We start from the raw sequence: 16418 nt of genomic DNA, 5'->3' as shown, positions 1-16418 counted from the left end.
CTGATGACAGACCAGAATCCTTCATGAGGAATTCCTTGGCATCCTTGGAAATACTTTGAGAGTGTTACCTTGATAATGTAGATTAGCAAATTAGGGCAACAACCTATAAAATGTAGGTTATTAGCAAATTAGGGCAACAACCTATAAAATGTAGGTTATTATTGATAAAATGACACTATTTCATCCTTTGGCTGTTAAAGACTATGGAAAGTTGATTTGTCAACACTTTAATTTTCAAAGGAACACTTTACATCTTCCTGCATCAATCACTTGAGTCATGTAACACTTTATTATTCTTAACCCTATGTGACAGTATGTCCTGCAACACCACCTCTTACCCTACAACCCTGGAGAACTCCTCTATTGTTGGACAGCTCAGGGGAGCACGACAGTGCAAAGGCTCGTGTGGGATCCAGGGCAACCGTCTGAAATGTAGCACCTTGGTTACTCTGGGCTTTTTAGGATTAGGGAGCTACTCTCCCAGTCTTCGAATGTCCCACTAGATCAAACATGCATTCTTTCAGTGGCTCACTAGAGGACCATGTTATCCAGTCAAAGTCAATTGCTGAGAGGAAAATGGAAACTTCTAATTTATGAGCAAAGTGCAGCATTTTTGAATGACCTTCCTGGGACTGATGAATGGTGGAAATATTTGCTAAATTCAATCATTAAACTTAAATTACTTGAAGGGGGAATGCTAATTCCATTAAAAACTAAAGGTTGGGAGAAAATTATAATTCATAAGACTATTAATACATTCTTTTAATTGGAACATTATACTCAAAGAATTCTTACTAACTTCCATCCAACTATTCCCTCAAATTATCATATATCTTAATATCCCACCCATTCAGACAATGCCTACAGGAATCTGCATGCTTTTAGCCAGTACAGTTCTACAGTTTTTCTATGTAGTTATACAGCCTTGAGACATAAAATTAAGATTACCAAGATTTACGTGTATTTATGCCCCAGTGTGATTTTGCCAGTTGAATTTGTTAAAAATTTAAATGAATCATTAAAACTAATGAATTACAAGGAGGAAAAAAATGACTTTTATGTAAAAATGTCCCAAATGTGATGAAAGTGAGTTATTAAAAAAAATAATGAATGAGTATATAAATGTATTTTTTTAATGAAAGAAAGTAAAGGAATTCCACATTCAATGTTTTATAAGTATTAGTTCATTTTTAGACATTGCAATTCAAGTTGTAGATTTCATTTACTGAAGTTACATCTGTTTGTAAGAAAGATAATGACAAAATTCTCCTTAAGCAAATAAGTCATACTTTTATTTACAACTATAACCTATAGCTAGGGTCAGTTAATAAATATAAACATATATATATATATATTTTTTCCATTTATTTTTATTAGTTAGAGGCTAATTACTTTACAATATTGTAGTGGTTTTTGCCATACATTGACATGAATCAGCCATGGTTCTAAAAAAAATTCATATGTTTTCCTGTTCAGTAGCAAGTTAAATATTTGAAACAGTTGTAAAAGTTAGGTAAACTTTTAAATAATTATTATGTTAAGGCTTCTGCAACCCTGTTGCTGTTTATTTGCTTGTTTTGCATCCAACATTATAAATATAAAGCAGGAAGACATATCTATCTATATATGCCAATCTATATTGAGCAATATCTCTTTACATTAAGAATATTAATTTTCTCATTTTTCCCAACGAAAAGTCCCGAAGATCAGCTGCAAAGTACCTAGAATGTTTAGACTCATTGTTTAAATTATTAATTGCACAGATGATCGATTCCCAGTGTGATATCATATTTGCTTATCTTTTCAGAATGTTAAGATGATTTTGAAGAGAGACAATAGAGGGATATATCATTGCATATGAACAGATTTAAGCATAGAGAAATAACGTTAACTGAAAGTCACTGAGAAACCTGGTCAGCAATGCAGGAAGTGAAAAACATAACAAAATAATAGAACACATGCTGTTTTAAGATTCAGTATTCTATTTTGAGGTTCCGGAGTAAATGAATAATTGTTATGATAATGAGTTGAAAATATTTTTAGCTTCATATAATGAAGTTGAAACCAAATTTGGATGTATGTAGTTTTTAGTATAAACTCATTGCAAGAATATTTCTAGTAATGATTTTGACATCCTTGTCCACCTCCTGGTTTATTGGAAAGCCTGCACATAGAGTTGTTCTACAATAAAGAAGAAATAGGGTATGCTCTTTTTATTTTGTCTTTTATGTACCAAAGCATGGTAGAAATCTCATCTTGAAAGCTCTGAAATAAAAACCCTATAAACTATACTACAACATTGTGGATAGTGAAATAACAAAGTACTTTAAGGTTGCTAAGCAGCACTTGGAGGGCGAATCTTTTCAACATTTTCATTATAGATTTTTAACTCCCTGGAATGTTTGGTTTGGATTCTAAAGCACAAATCACACAGCAGAATATCTTATCTCTTTTGTTTAAAGCCAGAGAAACCACACTGTCATGTTTTGGTTGACCAATTCAAAAATTGTAATTCAGTTTGAGCGTGACTTTTGCAGGGACTCTGGGACAGAGAAGACAATGATGATGAGGAGGCTCCTAGAAAGGTTAAAGGCCAGCACAACACTGAGGATGAAACAGGCTTTGCAAATAGCTTCTCACATGAGAAGTAAAACAGTATCTCCAGAAGCATTCTACATTAGATTTTCTTCTCCCGGGCAGATAAATAACTTGAGTTTGTTCTCAAAGAACACTTTATAATGCAGTTTTCCAATTGTTATATGCATGTCAGAGAATAGACAAAATTAAGAAATTGTATTCTATAAATTTAATATTTGACTTTTTCTTCTATTTTACAAAGAATTTTATTTTCCAAATAATATAATATTATAAATACTAGAACAAAGTCACAAAACTGCTTATACATATTATGATATATATATTTATGGTTCCTGACAAAGAACTCCTAAAACACTTGAAAAATGAAATGGTTAGGAGAATCTTCCTTTCTAACATTTAGTCCTTCACCTCAGTCTTGACACAGAGATCTTGAAACATTTGTAATTCCTGGGTGATAGGAATATAGTTTGTCATATAGGATAGCTCTTGGGGGCTGGTCACCAGAAAGGCCAGCCACTAATAGGAACTTGAGACTTTCATCTACTTCCCCCATTCTGCAGAGAGAGGAGAGGGGCTGAAAATGGAGTTAATAATTGATCATACCTAGGTGATGAAGCCTCCAAAAAACCCCAATAGTATCAGATTTGGGGAGTTTCAGGTTGGTGAATATACCTACATACCGGGAGGGTTGTGCACCCCAACTCCACAGGAACAGAAGCTGTTTCATTCAAAACCCTTGCAAACCCTGTCCTATGCATCTCTTCATGGAGCTCTTCATAAGTATCCTTTATCATAACATTTACAGCATTCAGTTAAATCGCTCAATGGTGTCTCACTCTGTGACCCCATGGACTACAGCATGGCAGGCTTCCCTGTTCATCATCAATTCCCAGTGATTTCTCAAACTCATGTCCATCAAATCGGCAATGCAATCCAACCGTCTCATTCTCTGTCATCCCCTTCTCCTCCTGACTTCAATGTTTCCCATCTTTAGGGACTTTTCTATTGAGTTAGCTCTTCTCATCATATGGCCAAAGTATTGGAGCTTCAGCTTTAGCATTAGTCCTTTCAATGAATATTCAAGATCAGTTTCCTTTAGGATTGACTGGTTTGATCTCCTTGCTGTCCAAGGAACTCTCAAGCATCCTCTCTAACACCAGAGAGGTACCAAAAGAATCAATTTTTCGGCGCTCAGCTTTTTTAATTGCCCCACTCTTATATCCATACATGACTACTGAAAAAAAACATAGCTTTGACTAGATGGACTTTTGTTGGCAAAGTCATGTCTCTGCTTTTTATTATGCTCTCTAGGTTTGCCATAGATTTTCTTCCTAGGAGCAAGCATCTTTTCATTTCATGGCTGCAGTCTCTACCCACAGCAATTTTGAAGCCCAAGAAAATAAAGTCTGTCACTGTTTCCATTGTTTCCCCATCTATTTGCTATGAGGTGATGGGCCTGGATGCCATGATCTTAGTTTTCTGAATGTTGAGTTTTAAGTCCGCTTGTTCGCTCTCTTTCACTTTCATCAAGAGGCTCTTTATTAACCAGTAAAGATAAGTGAATGCTTTCCTGAATTCTGTGAACTATTGTGACAAATTATTGAACCCAGGAAGGGGATTGTGAGAACTCTGATTTATAGTCAATAGGTCAGAAATACAGGTGACAACCTGAAACTTCCAATTGCTAAGAAGTAATATTTCTTATTATTTAAAAATGTATAAGAGTGGTGTTTGTGAAATTGCCCTTAAATTTATAATATTATATTGTTTGGCCAAAGGAAAAAAGTCTTTGTCAAATAGAAGTGAAATAGATCAAATGTTAAGTGGATTAAATTGAGGGCAGTCTTGTGGGACTGAGCCCTTAACTCATGGATATAATGCCAACTTCATGAAGATGTGTCAAAATCGATTTTTAGTATATGTGCTGCCGAAGCAAGCACTATGTGTCAAAATCGTATTGAAGTACAGGACACTTGGGCTTCTCTGGTAGCTCAGCTGGTAAAGAATCTGTCTTTGATGCAGGAGATCCCAGTTTGATTCCTGGGTAGGGAAGTTCCCCTAAAGAAGAGATAGACAACCCATTCCTGTATTCTTGGGCTTTCCTGGTGGCTCAGGTGGTAAAGAATCACCTGCAGTGCAGGAGACCTGGGTTTGATCCCTAGTTTGGGAAGATCTCCTGGAGGAGGGCATGGCAATCCACTCCAGTATTCTTGCCTGGAGAAACCCGATGGACAGAGGAGCCAGAGTCAAATATGACTGAGCGACTAAGCACAGCACACAGGACACCCATCCCATATCCCAGAGAACTGCTTTGTGTGGGACAAACCTCCATACACTCGGTTATCAGTGACAAAGGTTCTTCATTTGGCCAAACCTTAGGAACACTCCCAAACTTTCTCCTTGGCCTATCTGTGCACTTATTTCCTTATGAAATATGGTTTTAACAAGATCCCTTCCAAGTCAGTTGAACTAGAACCATCAACTCTCAATACTTGACCAGCTTTTATATCTGATCAAGTTCATTCTCCATCATACTCCAGGCCTGGCTTCAGCAAGAATTGTTAAGTCAGTGTAGACAGCCTTCCTCTTACTCCTGATGTTTCCTCTTAATAAGTTTCCACTCAATGCTTCCCACACTGCTCCTTGGTTGTAAATTCACACTTGCTAATGCTATTTTTGGAACTGAGTCTAACTTTGTCCCACTTTAATATCCCTCTGCAGTGGTCCCTATTTACCATGACAGGCCTAAATAAAGTTTGCCTTATGATCTTTAAGAAGTGTCATTGAATTACTTTTTTCTTTAACATAGAAATGTTAGCAAGAAAAGCATTCTTTGCTAGTAGTAAAAGGGAACCACACAGGGGTCTTTACCTTTTCTCTTGCACAATTATATAGAGGACTCAAGTTTCAAAATTAAAATGATTTAAATATTCTTAACTCATTTTTGTTATGTGAGTTTAAAGACTATACCAACATGACAAATAGTTCACAAAGAATTCTCTATTAAATGTACTATTTTATCTACTTCTGTAAAACCTAAGTACTCACAAAAGAATTTAAAATATTTAGAAAATAACATTGCATAAAAAGTTTGTGTAGTCCATTATAGTGGACATGAAAAAGCAGTAAAATCCCAGTCTATTACGGCTGGCTTTTTGGTAGGGGACATACCTTATAATGTCATGAAGCAACTGACATAGAATCAATTTCTTCTGCTCAGTAGGGAAGACTTCTTTTCAGTTAACCTCTAAGCTATTTCTTGTCACAACTCTTAAATTCAGATCCCTCCTACCACTGCCCCAGAGCTGGCTAAAGAGAAGATTCAGAGCAAAGAGTCAACACACAAAGGACAGTCCATTCCTGTGCATCCAGAAGTCAGTGAAATTTTGATGAAAGCCCCTGAAAAGCAAGCCTAACACTTCTGCATTGCACAGATCTCTGCAGAATGATATTAAGAAAAGCACTAGCTAGAGATTTGACACATGCTTAAGGAAGATTCCATTTTAATCTTTGTTAAAAGTAGCTGAATTTTAAAATAGCTATCTCATCTGAGATGGAGAGAATTAATAACCACAATGTATAAAGAACTGCAACAAATGACCAGAAACAAGTCAACCCATAAACAAATATCAAATTATATGAACTAAATAGAGACTAAAACCAAACATATTAAAAGAAACCAATCTTATTGTTAGATAAGCAGAAATTAGCAGCAGGGAGGTGACAGAGGCAGGAAAAAGAAAGAAAGAAACAAACAACAAGAAAACAAACAAACAATAGCAACAAAAGAGGGAAATAATCAAGTCATATTCAATCTACAGTCAGGTGGTTGACAACTTATCCTGAAGAAAGGGAGCACAGTGACAAGCGAGAACTTCCCTGGCTGTGCATGCCCAGGTTAGGCAGGCATATGAACACTATTAAACCCAAACTCATTAAACTAATGTTATAATAAAATGTGCATGTGGTTTTGTGCTCCCTGGGGTAGGCTTTTCTTAGAAAACCAAGGGTAAGGGCGTGTGTAATAATGGACTTGTTACAGAACTGGAGACAATCAATCCAATAGTGATTCCTTGTCACTCAATCATGATTGCACCTATCCCCTCAAAGAACAACTCCGTTAAGCTTACACAGAAGAGATGCTTTTACCTCACAGAAACAACCCACTCTACCTCTGAGAGTGTATCTTTGCTTTAATAAATGTTGCTTTGCACTTAAGCCTGAAGTGGAAGTTTGCAATTTTTTCTTGCTATGCTAATGACCAAGATTGCTGGTCTCAGTCTCCATTGACCTCCTCAGTTGGAGCTGTCTGACCCAATGCACATCAACTTAGTAACATTAGTAATCAGAAAAACAAGGAATTTAGAGAAACACATTGAGATACAAATTTATATTCCATAAATATAAAATTAATTTAAAAAGTGATCAATGTATTGGAAAGGTTTTGGAGAAACGGATGATCCCTCACCCTGTTGGAAAAGGGTAAATTGGTACATACACTGTACACTATGTCAGGAAATTTCTAAAATAATTCAAAATGTTTTAAACATGTGAATAAACTTATAGTTCTAGATAAATCACCTGCATAAATGTTTATAAAAATGCATAGAAAATCCTTATAGGGATACTTATTGAATCACCCTTTGTAAAGAAGAAAACTGGAAGAAAAAAAAGTTTGTCAGATGGGATGTAGATATACTGAGAGGTATCCTAATAAAATAAATTATAATCCAGCAATTAAAATAAGTAAGTTAAGTCCCTTTGTATCAATATGTTTATAAAGATAGATGAGACAACTGAATTGTGTAATAATAACAAACTATTCCATATAATTATAGATTTATTAAGCATATATTTGGAAAGAGAGCAGTGAAAATGGGCCAAGGAAAGCAGTAGAGGACATTACTATTTTTTTCCTATTTATTAACAAATTCTGAAGCTAATATGTATATATATTTATATTTACTATTTGTGGCTATTTACAGATTTAATGAATTATATCTTTATATTTTTGCTTATTTGAAAAATTGAAATATTAAAACCTTTATGTTTATGCTATATACTACAATTTATTAAAGAATGATAAAATATGACAAAAATAAAGTGAAAGATAAGACATTTTCAGTTATTCAGATTCACAAAGGATTTATGGAAGAAGGGAAATTTAGTGCACACAGGAAAAACAGACACTGTATTATAGAAAAATGACATCACTTGCCAAAACTATTAGACAAACAATATATATTTTGAATTAGAAAGCTAAGTTCCTAGAACATTTCATAGCCATTTATGATCAGAAGTGCTTTAGTATGCTATAGCTGTCAAATTCTAAAAATATCATTCCTTTAACCATAACTACACATTTACTTTGGATTTAGTTATAGAATTACAAGTCAGTTTTATCAAATTTTTCTTTGATTTTAAACATTAATGTTAAAAATGCCTGCAATAAGAATATATATACACATATATAATGTATAATGAAATAAGAAGTATGTGTATTGATATTTAAGGTCTTCCCAGGTGGCTCAGTCATAAAGAATCCGCCTGCTAATGCAAGAGATGCAAGAGATCCAGGTTTGATCCCTGGGTTGGGAAGATCCCCTGGAGAAGGAAATGGCAACCCATCCCACTATTCTTGCTTGGAAAATCCCATGGACAGAGGAGCCTGGTGGGCTACAGTCCATGGGGTCACAAAAGAGTCGGACACAACTGAGTAACTGAGCATGCATGCATGATAATATTAAATCAATCAATCTATTTGTGTTACTCAATTTCTCTAGTAGAATTTTGTTTGTTTGTTTGTTTTAAATTTCAATCCAATGAAAAATTTAAAACTGTCTAAAAAGCAGTGTATATGCTATCGGGTTATTTAATTACACAACTTGCTGTATAATGCCAGTTTCAAGATGTTATATCTGTTGTTCAGTTGCCAAGTTGGGTCCAGCTGTTTGAGACCCCATGGACTGATGCCAGGTTTGCCTGTCCTCCACTATCTCCCAGAGTTTGCTCAAATTCATATCCATTGAATTGGTGATTCTATAAAACCATCTCATCCCCTGTCACCCTCTTGTTTTGCCTTCAATCTTTCCCAGCATCAGGGCCTTTTCCAATGAGTAGCTCTTCACATCAGGGGACCAAAGTACTGGAGCTTCAGCTTCAGCATGAGTTTTTTCAATGAATATTCAGGGCTGATTTCCTTTTGGATTTACTGATTTGATACCCATGATATTATATGTTTGCCCACAATTTCTAAGGTTCAGTATTGTAGAATAAGACAAGAATTGATTTGTTATATTTTTGTCTTGATACCAAAAAAAAAAAAAAAGTTTTTATATTTCCCTTCTTGCTAACAGATACTGCGAGTAAGTTAATGAAATTAATTTATTTATGATACATAACTTTGAAGAGTAAAGAAATCATTGACTAGTCTCAATTCTTTCCATTTTTTTGAAGTCACCTATTATCTTTATAAAGTGTGAAAAGGAATAGTATCACAGTGGTAAAATGGTTTACTTTATTACACTGTGTTCAGCTCACAGCACAGCAATTTTATAGATAAGGAAATGCAGAAAGAGAAGAGTTATAGAAAATCAAAGCTGTAGTTAAGGACACAGAAAGAAAATATTTCAAGAAATGTATTAAACAAGGCAGTCTTCAAAAATATGGTGAGATGCCATCAATATCAAGGATGATTTATAGAACATGTGTGAAATCACATCTTTAAACCCTTTTTATTTATGTCAGTTCATCTTTTTCCACATCAAGTTCCTTTGAACACATTTCCTAAGGTGGTTTTATTATTTTTCTCATTTGGTAAGGATCAACTGCGGTATTTCAGGAAATTGGAAAATGTCCTTTTGTATTTGTTCAAAAGAAGAATGAATTTCAATACCCATATTTTTTCTGGAAAGAAAATAATAGAAAGTCACTTTTATACATTTTGAAATTGAGAAGTTTTTATTGAATTGAAACAAAAAATCTATATTTCATTCAACATATACAATCACTACAAATGGAATAGTTGCATTCATCTTTCTCTTTTCATCTCATTTTCGTTCTTTGACCATTTTGAAATTTAGTATCATTTATTCATTAACACACTATCATTTTAGGATTTTAAGGGTTTTCCTGATGGCTCAGATGGTAGAAAATCTTCCTACAATGAAGGAGATCTGGGTTTATCCCTAGGTCAGGAAGATCCCTGGAGAACGGAATGGCTACCCACTCCAGTATTCTGGCCTGAAGAATTCCACAGACAGAGGAATCTGGTGGTCTTCAGTCTATGGGTTCACAAAGAGTTGGACACTGAGTGACTAACACACACACACACACATTCATTAACAAAATAGAATGTTATAAAAACACACATGAAATTTTAATAATTTTTTGGTAACTTATTTGCATGGGACTGGTATTATTATTACTTGGCTTCCCAGGTGGCTCAGCTGGTAAAGAATCCGGCTGCAATGCAGGAGACCTGGGTTCAATCCCTGGGTTGGGACGATCCCCTGGAGAAGGGAACAGCTACCCACTCCAGTATTCTTGCCTGGAGAATTCCATGTATAGTCCATGGGGTTGCAAAAAGTCAGACACGACTGAGCGACTTTTATTTTCACATTGTTATTAATAAATTAGGGGTTGAGATAAGTCTGTTGTCTGGTGTAGGTTGCAGAGATCCATGAATATGCATACTCCATGCCTGCCACACACATATCTGAAAAAGCAAAAAACAAACATACCAAAACCCAAGCTATAGTGGTTAATTCCTCTCCAAAATAATTTTTCATGCCATATACATTTTTAATGAAACTGATCATATTATTCTACCTATAACTGAGTGCAAACTGGCAATTAATTTGCTAGGAACAATGATCACATATAAAAGATTAGAGATCTTAGATTTAATCTGCTTAGTAAGAGCACTACAGATTAAATGGAGGCAAATGTGCCCAATTAAATCCTCTTATCTGGAAAGTGTAAATGATATGCAAAAATCTAGGTCTCTTCTCCTCACTTTGCTGCCTCAATGATACTAAGAAATTCATCCCACTTCTATAAAACCAAGGGTGTTCACAAGTTTCAGTATATAGTCCACAGTGTCTGGGATATAAAAGTGCTGTATTATATTCTTTTATACATTTGTATAGAACACATTCATCAAAGGGGATCTGTGATGATTTTTCCTTGCAAATTTTAAGAGCCCTATTAAAGGCTATGTGTCACTAGATAATAAGAACCCCTCCTTATTAGTCAATTTTATAAATATATATCTGCTATTTTGTGTTTTATAGAATATATATCTCCTTTCTTTATAATGAGTTGAAAATACTTTGATCACTTAAGGTAGAACAAAATAATCATAGAAAGATTTCCCTTTGCAAATCTCTTTTGCTTGCATGATACATCATATATTGTTACTATAAACACAATATTGTGGCTGAGAGTTTTAATTTAAACTCAACAGATTTTAGTTTGAATCCCAGTTCTTCCATTTACTAGTGGTAAGATCCAGAACAATTTATAAAAATACCTGAGAATCTGTTTCTTCTCAGAAAAAACAAAACAAAACAAAACAAAACAAAAAAACAAGAGAGAGAGAGATAATAATACCAAGTCCTAGAGGTAATGCATTTGAGGCATTTAATAGTGCAAGAAATACAACAAACACTCCCCAAATGGTTACAGTTACTATTGTTATTAAAAGAAAGTCTGAAAATAACTAGAAGATAAACATTATCACTATGGAAATTGAAAATGTGGATCAGTACACAAGAAGAAAGACAGATAGGATAAAGGAATTAGCATTCAGAGAAAAAAATTAAATTGCCAAGGTCTAAATGTTATCACAATCATTTGCTTTAGAAAATAATTATTCCCTCCAACTATCAAGGCCTCTCTGTTAAAAAAAAAAAAAAAAAATCCACTCCTACTTGGGGTTGCAAGTCATTTATACATACTTACACCAGTGCTCTTCACAGTGCTTGATGTCTAGAAATACCACAATGAAATAATTACTGTCTCACATCAAGAAGTCATGATAAGAAATAGCCTATGTCACACAAGTCCTGTTGAAATAATTTGGATGGATCCACATAGCTGCCTATGATAGACACTCACCATTTTTCCTTGAGGTTATAAACACATTCAGGAGAGGCAAACCTACTTACTACAACCAGCCATCTTCAAAACACTGTCATCCATTTTCCACCTCTTAACAATATCTTAAGGGGATTCTTTAGCTTTCATTTTTTTATTTTTTTTTTAACATCAGTTCAGTTCAGTCACTCAGTCATGTCCAACTCCATGGACTGCAGCACCCAAGCTTCCCTCTCCTTCACTAACTCCTGGAGCTTGCTCCAACTCATGTCCACTGAGTCAGTGATGCCATCCAACCATTTTATCCTTGGGTTTTCCCTTCTCCTCCTGCCTTCAATCTTTCCCAGCATTAGGGTCTTTTTCAATGAGTCAGTTCTTCACATTAGGTGGCCAAATTATTGGAGCTTCAAAGTATTGGAACATGTCTTATCTCTCAATTTAATTAATTCTCCTGTAATATATTTCAGTCATATTTTATAATATTTGGTATAAAGATGATACATGTATTAGTTCTGATTTATCCCTAGGTATTTAACATTTTAGATACTATCTTAAAATGACAATTCTTTATTAATACAATTTCCAACTGCCTGATGTAAGTAGAAAAAATACAAGTGATTTTTTTATATCAATCTTTATTCTGCAACCTTGATAAACACATCAATTGGTTCTAGGCACATTTTAGTAGATTACAGAATCTTTTCTATTATAGATTACCAAGTTCTCTGTTAAGACAGCTTTTGTTCTTTTTAGTTTCTTTTAATTCTTTATTTAGTTGATGTATAGTTGATTTATAATAACGTTTAAGTATATGGTGCACAGTTAGTGATTCATTTATATATTTTTGGATTATTTTCCATTATAGGTTATTATAAAATACTGAGCATATTCTCTTGTTCTTTACAGCTAATCCTTGTTGTTTATCTGTCTTATGTACAGTAGTTTGTTTCTGTTAATCTCATGCTTTTATTTATCCTTTCCCCCTTCCATTTCCCCTTTATGGCAAATTTTCTTTCTATGTCTGTGTCTATATGAAAAAAATGCCTGTTTGATAAGTGGTGTTAGAAAAACTGAACAGAGTCTTTAATCCATTTTGAGACAATTTTTGTATATGTAGTGAGAAAGTTATCCAGTTTCCAAGACTTAAATGTAAGATGTGAAACCATACCACCCTAGAAGAAAACTAGAATTGGCATTGATTTTAGCAATTTTTTTTTTATCACTTCCTTCAGGCAAAATAATCAAAAGCAAAAATAAACAAATGTAACATAATCAAAAACCTTACCACAGGTAAGGAAATCATCAACAAAAGAAAAAACAAAAAGCATTTCCCTATTGTTTGTATAAAATGTTTGCAAATAATATATCTGACTAAGTGTTAATATCCAAAATATCTGAAAAACTCATAGAACTCAACACGAAAAATAAAGCAACAGCAACAACAAAAAAACAAAAACCTGACTAAAAATGGGCAAAGAACCTGAATAAACATTTCCCAAATAAGACACACAAATGGGAAATAAGCGCATTAAAAGATGATCAATGTCCTTAAAGGTCAGAGAAATGCAAATCAAAACCATAAAAAGACATCACCTTACACCCATCAGAATAGCCATTATCAAAGAGAAAACAAATAACATGTTGATAAGGATGTAGAGAAGGTGATCCCTCACACACTCTTGAAAACTGAAACTGAAGTCTCTCAGTCCTATCAGCTCTTTGAGACCCCATGGACTGTAGTCTACCAGGCTCCGCGGTTAATGGGATTTCCCATGCAACAGTACTGGATCGGGTTGCCATTTCCTTTTCCGGGGGGATCTTCCCAACCCAGGGATCGAACTCACGTCTCCCACATTGCAGGTAGACGCTTTACCATCTGAGCCCCCAGGGAAGCTCCACACACTCTTGGTGAGAATTTAAATTGGCACAATCACTTTGGAAAACAGTATGGAGGCTTCTCAAAATTAAAAATAGAACCACCATATGGTCTACCAATTCCACTCCTGAATATTTGTCCTAAGAGAAAGAAAATACTAATTCAAAAAGATATATCCACCTCTATGTTCATTGCAGCATATTTGTAGTAACCAAGATACGGAAATCACATAAGTTCTCACTGATAGAAATCGGATACAGAAAAAGCACACTACTGCTCAGTGCTGGAGCGGCGAGCGGCCGGGAGGAGATACCTCACTTCCAAGGTCAGGAGCAGCGGCTCTGTGGAGATACCCCATGGCCAAGGTCAGAAAAACCCCAGTAAGAAGGTAGGCACTGGAGCAGCTGTGAGACAATACCTCACATCCAAGGGCAAAGGAGAAGCCCCAGCAAGATGGTAGGAGGGGTAAATTCCCATTTAGAATCAAACCCCATTCATGCCAGAGATGCTCAGACAAACTTTGTGCACAGCAGGACCCAGGAACCCCACAGAGACTGAGACAGAACTGTATTTGATCATCTCCTGTGGAGGTTCAGGTGGGCAGTGGTCTGCCACAGGGACACGGGCTCTGGGTGCAGCAGACCTGGGTATGGCATAAGCACTCTTGGAGGAGGTCGACATTAACCCTACTATAGAGCTACCAGAACTTACATAGGAAATCAAAATAGACTCTTGGAAGGGACAACAGAACCTTGTGCACCAGGACCAAGGAGAAAAGGACAGTGACCCCACAGGAGACTTACCTGTGGGTGTCTGGGAGTCTCTGGCAAAGGCATGGGTTGGTGGTGGCCTGCTGCAGGGTTGGGGGCACGGACTGTAGCAGTACGTACCTGGGATCTTTTGAGGGAGGTCACCATTATCTTCATTACTTCCACCATAGTTTGGCCCCAGGTAAATAGCAGGGAGGGGTACAACTCAACCCATCAACAGAAAATTGGATTAAAGATTTACTGAGCATGGCCCCACCCATCAGGACAGGATCCCACTCCGTCAGTCTATCCCATAAGGAAGCTTTCATAGGCTTCTTATCCTTCTCCATCAGAGGGCAGATAGACTGAAAAGCACCATCCCAGAAAACTAACCAATCTAATCACATAGACCACAGCCTTGTCTAAGCCAATGAAACTATGAGCCATGCCATGTAAGGCCACACAAGAAGGATGGAAAACAGTGGAGAGTTCTGACAAAATGTGGTCCACTGGAGAAGGGAATGGCAAACCACTTCAGTATTCTTGCCGTGAGAACCCCATGAACAGTATGAAAAGGCAAAAACATAGGACACTGAAAGATGATATCCTCAGGTCAGTAGGTGCCCAATATTCTACTAGAGATCAGTGGAGAAATAACTCAAGAAAGAATGAAGAGACAGAGACAAAGCAAAACAACACCCAGTTGTGGATGTGGCAGGTGATGGAAGCAAGGTCTGAGGCTATAAAGAGCAATATTGCATAGGAACCTGGAATGTTAGGTCCATGCTGCTGCTGCTGCTACTGCTGCTAAGTCACTTCAGTTGTGTCCAACTCTGTGCGACCCCACAGACGGTAGCTCACCAGGCTCCCCCATCCCTGGGATTCTCCAGGCAAGAACACCGGAGTGGGTTGCCATTTCCTTCTCCAATGCATGAAAGTGAAAAGTGAAAGTGAGGCCGCTCAGTCATGTCCAACTCTTTGCAACCCCATGGACTGCAGTCCACCAGGTTCCTCCAGCCATGGGATTTTCCAGGCAAGTGTACTGGGTTAGGTCCATGAATCAAGGCAAATTGGAAGTGGCCAGATGGCAAGAGTGAACGTTGACATTTTAGGTATCAGTGAACTAGACTGGACTGGAATGGGTGAATTTAACTCAGATGACCATTATATCTACTACTTTGGGCAAGAATCCCTTAGAAGAAATGGAGTAGCCATCATAGTCAACTAAAGAGTTCAAACTGCAATAGTTGGATGCAGTCTCAAAAATGACAGAATGATCTCTGTTTGTTTCCAAGGAAAACCATTCAATATCATAGTAATCCAAGTCTATGTCCCGAACAGTAAAGCTGAAGAAGCCGAAGTTGAACAGTTCTATGAAGACCTACAAGATCTTCTAGAATTAACACCCCCAAAAAGATGTCCTTTTCATTATAGGGAACTGGAATGCAAAAGTAGGAAGTCAATAAACACCTGGAGTAACACGCAAATTTGGCCTCAGAGCACAAAATGAAGCAGGGTAAAGGCTAATAGAGTTCTACCAAGAGAATGCACTGGTTGTAGCAAACACCCTCTTCCAACAACGCAAGAGAAGACTCTATACATGGACATCATCAGATGGTCAATACTGAAATCAGATTGATTATATTCTTTGCAGCCAAAGATGGAGAAGCTCTATACATTCAGCAAAAACAAGACTGGGAGTTGACTATGGCTCAGATCATGAATTTATTATTGCCAAATTCAGACTTAAATTGAAGAAAGTAGGGGAAACCACTAGACTATTCAGGTATGACCTAAACCAAATCCCTAAAGATGGTACCATGGAAGTGAGAAGTAGACACAAGGACTAGATCTGATTAACAGAGCACCTGATGAACTATGGACAGAGATTCGTGACACTGTACAGGAGACAGGGATCAAGACCATCCCCAAGAAAATGAAATGCAAAAAAGCAAAATGGCTGTCTGAGGAGGCCTTACAAATAGCTGTGGAAGGAAGAGAAGCGAAAAGCAAAGGAGAAAAGGAAAGAGATACCCATTTGAATGCAGAGTTCCAAAGAATAACAAGGAGAGATAAAAAAAGCTTTCCTCTGTGAT

This window comes from Cervus canadensis, chromosome 20, assembly GCF_019320065.1.
Source record: "Cervus canadensis isolate Bull #8, Minnesota chromosome 20, ASM1932006v1, whole genome shotgun sequence".
Classification (NCBI taxonomy): Eukaryota; Metazoa; Chordata; class Mammalia; order Artiodactyla; family Cervidae; genus Cervus; species Cervus canadensis.
This window is presented reverse-complemented; position numbering follows the sequence as displayed.